A 6,051-nucleotide genomic window follows, 5' to 3' on the forward strand; every position below is an offset into this window, starting at 1 on the left:
TTTCAGGGTTCTGGGTTTCTAAAAGATTGTTTAACTCCTGGGTGGTTTGCTTTGGTTTTTTTCTCAGTTCTGTTAGAAAAAGAAAACCTCTCCTGAGTCATATTTTAAAAATACTGTTAAGCTCTTAAAGCTGCTTCTGCTCCCATGTCACAAAGCAATATTGAAAAGATACTCATTGTTACCACCTACAATTGCTCAGATGGAGAACTTTAAAGAATTCTTTTCCACTCCCATGTTGAAACTATGCTGGCAGCATTCTTGTTTCTAGAAGGGAGCTACAGAGATCTTCCTGCTAGGTGCAGGTTGGGCTTTTAAAGAGAACAATGCTATCAAGCTTATAATTTAATATTTAAAACATTAAAACCATTGTTATTATAATTATTATTATTATTGCTGATACTGTGATTACTGTTACTTGATTAATAATTTGCATTTTCAACTTCTTCTAATCAAGGATATCAAGCATTTCATAAACTTAATGAAAATTACATTATACAATATCCCTGAGAGAACAGTAAGTATTATCATCCCCATTTCACAAAAATGGGAGCTGAGGTTCAAAGTCATATCTATAGCAGAAATAGAAATAGTCTCCTGGCTCCCAGTACGGTTTCTTCTCCAGTCACCCTAAATAGTTTCTAGTGTAGTTTTGTAAGACATTTATCACATGATTTTAAAAAATCTTGTCCTCTTTGTTAAGGAAAACTAAAAAAAATTTAAAAAATAATTCCGAAGTGATAAAAAAAAAAGGAGACTACCTAATTTTTGAATGAGGTTGCTGAAATGATTCTAGCTGTTTCATGGGCAATGCCATCCAAGTTTCATGAGTTAATCCTGACCCTAAGTACACCTAAAATAAATATCTTTGCCTCCAGCTAATCAACAGGCTTACTAAGATTGCCTAAATAATTTATGTATAACTAACTAGTGGAAACTAGATCTTCTGTGATTTCCCTGGATACATATTCTGCATGTATCATGTATATCCTTGCCTATTTCTGATATTCATTTGAAATTCAGTTGGGACATTTCAGAATGCTTTTGTACTCCAGCTGTATAGCTCTAAGAAAAAAGCCAGCTGGAGACATAATACAGTATCTCTGAACTGGGCAAAAGAATGTTTTAAATCTAAGTGCATAGTAGATGAAGGTTCTGAATTTTCTGTTAATGAGGAGTGGATTAGAAGTAAACCCCACAGTTCTGATTCTAACACTGGCCCATGTGGATAAGCGTTTTTTCTCTCTTTGTTGTATTTGTACAATAAAAATAATGACATTTAGCAACAACATTCAAAGGCAATATAGTGATATGCAGAAAAAGAGAGAAATATGTGGTGTGAGAGGATGATTAAATAAAATGAAAAATAAAATAATCTAATTTTCTTGTTTACAGCACAGAAATGTGAAAAACATACAGTTCCAAACTGTGCTTCTTGGACACATTTGTGTAACATTGCTGTCAATGGAGCAGTGAAATGAAGCTTGGATTAAAACTCAGTCCACTGTGGAGAAAAAAGATTTTCTTTTCCAATGTCTGCAAACAGAAAGCAGAAGCATTAGCAGACATTGTCTTACCTTGTTCTAACTGCAAATTCAAAAATCTGTTTCACATCTGTAGCTGAAATGGAAGGTACAGTACAAACTGTCTATCTAGAGTTCATAATTTTTATCCAGAATTCATAACTGGAAAATATATTATGTTTCTTTTGGGTAGCAACTGCTAAAAGCCAATTCTGGCTCACATCTGCTCCACTGTACCAGGAATGCTTTGAACTGTTTACTGTACTTGTTGAGACTAGCTGCAAAATTAGGGCCAGGTAGTAGCTTCAGTCAGCCATGCAGGAGGTGGAGGAGGAGCACTAGGTACTCCAGGAATAATTTAGGTGTGGCAGCCAGAAATTTTGCAGCAGTCATTGAAAGAATACAGCCAGCACTGTTGCTATCCTACATTGGCTTAGCTGTACTGATCAGTGCTGCCTTCACCTGGGGCGTTCATGGCATCACTGAACTAGAACAATGCTTGTGTAGCTCTTTATACCTATGCAAAAGGTGTGTGAAATACTGTCATTCCAAATCATATAATTTTACACTCACCTCTACCTCCCCATTCTATTTTTATCAATTCAATAATGCCCATCTATTCTCACAGTTAGCAATGTCCCCATGTTCCTTGTATTTCTGTCTTGGCATATTCCATCTCTGCACAGTTGAAATTCCTTCAGGCTGGAGCCTCAGGCAGTATGTTGAGTTCATGTACCGTTCCCAAATGTGAACTTGATTACCTTGTACTTACAAGAGTTTTCACATTTCAAATGTCACGGAAGAGACTAAGAAGAAAGAGGAATGAAAACCTCATTGAGAATGGTAAAGGCATGAATTGTTTCTGACCTGTATTCATGTAGCACTTCTTTATGAAGACTGTAGGAAGAGATAAGTGAATTTGCTAATTCATATTTGCTGTGCAGAATTCCATGCTCCTCTGCAAAGCTGGAAGATCTCCAGAAGGGTGAGTATCACTTTTTTCAAAATGTCCACACTCACCAAGCCATGGTAATCTGGCAGGTACTCTGTCAAAGCCTGTGGATGCTTATCATCCATAAGAAGACTTAAGAGCGTTCAATATCTTTGTATGTTGAGCCAAGTTTGGGGTGGTTCTGCATTGTGACACCTGTTAAGGCCTCAAAATGCTAAAATTGGGCATTTTGTAGCCATTTTGTGCTAAATATGGTGTGCTGGAGCAGTTAACAACTTCTGTTGCTTCTAAGTTTCTTCTTTGTGTACAGACATCTTGGCTGATGGGAAGGAGAAAGACCTGTATCTCTCCATGTGGCTAGGGATGTATGCAACTCTTCTCAGCTGTTCCTAAATTCTATGTCCAACCTCTTTATTAAATCCTCTATCTCCTATACATTTACAATTTTTGCTTGAAAAGCTGTGGTCACCACCTGAAACCATGACTTTCCAGTTAATCCTTTTTTTTTGATCCTGGCAGACACATACAAGATTGTAATTTGTTACTTTTTCTGTACATTTGAATCCCTTCTGAATCATCAAAAAAAGAGGCCTGAAGACTATGGTAAATCAAAGCAATACCAACAGCTTGGTTTTTTGCTGTTTTGGCTTAAAGAAGAGTCAATTCAATTATCCTGATTAGGAAAGAGGCTCCGTTAAATTTGTTCTCACTTCAGTTTGGTAAGAGGACATTCTTCCTTTCCTGAGTATGATGAAGTAAAAAGCAGGCACTGAAGGGTTTTTTTAATGAAGGGAATATAAAAATCTCAGGCTATAAATTTACCATGACAGTAAAAATATGTATCAGACTTTTGATGGGTTGGCTTTGTGCCAGTCAGCAGTCTTCACGCTAGATCATGTGTTGTCTACACGAACCTTTTTTACTTTATGCTGCTATACTCTTTATGTGTCTGTCCTCTCACAAGCTGAATAAATGTCATATAGTACATTCTGTCTTGTTTGTCACAAGGGCTATTGTGTGTCTACCCTGGATCCATATTGGATTAGTATTGATACTAATTATATTAAGGTACTTTATACAAAGAGAGTATCAAGGAAGGTGTATAAAAAATACAGATACGAAAACAAAGCTCAAGTGCTCGCTTTTGGAAATAGCTGCATTAAAACAGTCTGCTGAAACGTATTTTGGAAGGTCATTCTCTTATTTCAGAGATGTTTGTGAGAGGTTTGATATTTTATTAGTAACTGTTTATTCTCTGAGGTGTAAACCAGGTGTTGTGGCTTTCACGTGACTACAAAAGTATCTGCGATAAAAGTTGTAAGTCATATACTTTGAGAAGATTCTGGAAAAAGCTGTGCTATACATAGAAATGCCACAATCTTGGATCCTCCCAGACCAAAAAGTAAATGATACCTAGCTGGCAAGATAGGAATATCCCTTTTCTGAAGGCATAAAGTTTCCACTTTTAGCTCTGGAGTTCCATGGCCTTCCACCTGCCGCTGGGCCAGAACGATGGCCATTTGTTGCCTTGCAGGGCAGTGTCATTTCAGAAATTCCACTTGAAATGGAGAAAGTGAACATTTTTGTGAGGTATATATTCAGTTACTTACATGACAGCTGTTTGCAGAAAGAAGCCAAGCACTTACAAGAATGATTTTAAATAGGCAGAAATTGTCAACAAACCATTCAGCTTTCTTTTAACTGGATTCATACAGACCCGGCAAATAATTAATTGAGGCCAAAATACATGTCATACTGAGTTTGCATTAGCTGGAAGGTTTGGAAATCATTAAGAACAAAACTGTTAATACTCCATTTAAATAGCTGCTGCCTATCTGTCCAGTATGAAAGCCCAATCTGTTGTGTTCAATCAGCTTTCAGCTGCTACTTGCCAGCAGCCTAATTCCCCAGTCTTGTCTCTGTGCTGTGCTTGTGCATTCCACTACCTGCTAAGTTAAACCCTGCTGTCCTGGTTCTGCATGGAGATTTCTAGTGCTATTCAAACTATCCGCACTGGTTCAGAATATAGCCCCCAAACCTGTAGGCTGTGTTGAGTACCCATACAAACGTGCCTGGTTTCAGTGGAGCACCACATGGGTGAAAAGGGGAGTCAGCAGCTGCATAGTTTAGCTCACAGGATTAGGACTGTGTTTATTCATACCATTCTCTGTGCATTTATGCAGTTTTGACAAGTTGCTGACCTGCAATATTTCCACCTTGGGTCCTTTTTTTTTTTAAGTGATGCAATTGGCAATGCAGAGTAAGTTGCTCATGCAAACAATGAGTAACCATGGTCACGGTTCAGATGATAGCATACCTAAATCTCTTTGCAGTTGTGTTTCAGGTTCAATACGTTGGCTAATCATCTATATTGCAAGATGATTAAAAAAAAATTGATAATTGAACTCCTTATGTGCTTAGCTTGTGCTAGGTTCTGTGCAAATTGAGAGTGAACACTACAGGGAAGTCTCTGCTTAGGTCTTACTATATGGGTAGTGTTAGAAATACATTGTGATGAAAGGTGTTTTCAGGTTGAGAGGTATCCTAAGCCTCAAACCTGTACCACCAGTTCTTTGCTGAGAAATCTGTATTAAACTGGCAAAGTCCATTGTACAGGCATTTGGAAGGAACTAAAGAGTAATTCATTGACCTTTGTAGATTAAGTAATACATATTGTCATAAGGAAGTGATATTTGAGTAACAAACAGCAAATGTACACAGTTACCTTTCATTAACCTCTCAATGGAGGCAATCAGGATTTCCTGATCCTAACATGTTTAGTGTTCTTGGCATCTTGAATATATGTTTTCTGTGGTTTGTGGACACATTAGTTCTCTAAGCATGTCAGGGGGTGCTTACTGCAGGATGGGCCTTTTTTTTCCCCCTGAAAGTGTACATATGCAGGAAAGAAGGAAGATGGCTAAGGAATGGGTGTGCAGATGGAATACTGAAGGCTCTGTGCTCTGCTCTCAGAATTAACAGAGGCCTCAACACCTGACTCTGTGTGCCTCAGTTTTCACTGAATTAAGTGGGACTGAAGTGTTTGCATTATACACAAACTTACTTCCACCCAAAGGGCTTTGAAATAATGAACAGTAACAGAGCAACAAAGAGCAGTTTCACTGCTTTTGCGGAACATTTATATTACAGAAAGAGGACATGAATGAAAATGAACCATGTGACAATTCAAAATTTGAATGCAATAAAAGTTAAGTATGTTCTTTTTTCTTTTATAATTTATTAACTAAAGGATTTTTCAAAAATTTATTGGAAAAAATTTATAGGGAACTTTTTTTTGCTTTCTTCTGGAGAACAAAATAATCTGTACAAGTGCAAATGAATATGTCACATTCTTAAATGATTTGCAAGAAGATGAATTAGTAGGTCTCCTTCTCCAGTGTTTCTTCCACTTTTCTAATTCTACATGAAGATTATTTTCAGATTCACTGTATTGGTCTTCCTTTATGTGGCTTGTTGTACACTGAAATAAATTTGCCATGCTCTTGCCAAAGCGGTGTTTTTAAAGCTACTTCTTTTATTTAGAAATTCTTGCTACAGCATTACACATTTTTTGAAAAA

The sequence above is a fragment of the Falco biarmicus genome, chromosome 1 (assembly GCF_023638135.1).
Source record: "Falco biarmicus isolate bFalBia1 chromosome 1, bFalBia1.pri, whole genome shotgun sequence".
In the NCBI taxonomy this organism is placed as follows: domain Eukaryota; kingdom Metazoa; phylum Chordata; class Aves; order Falconiformes; family Falconidae; genus Falco; species Falco biarmicus.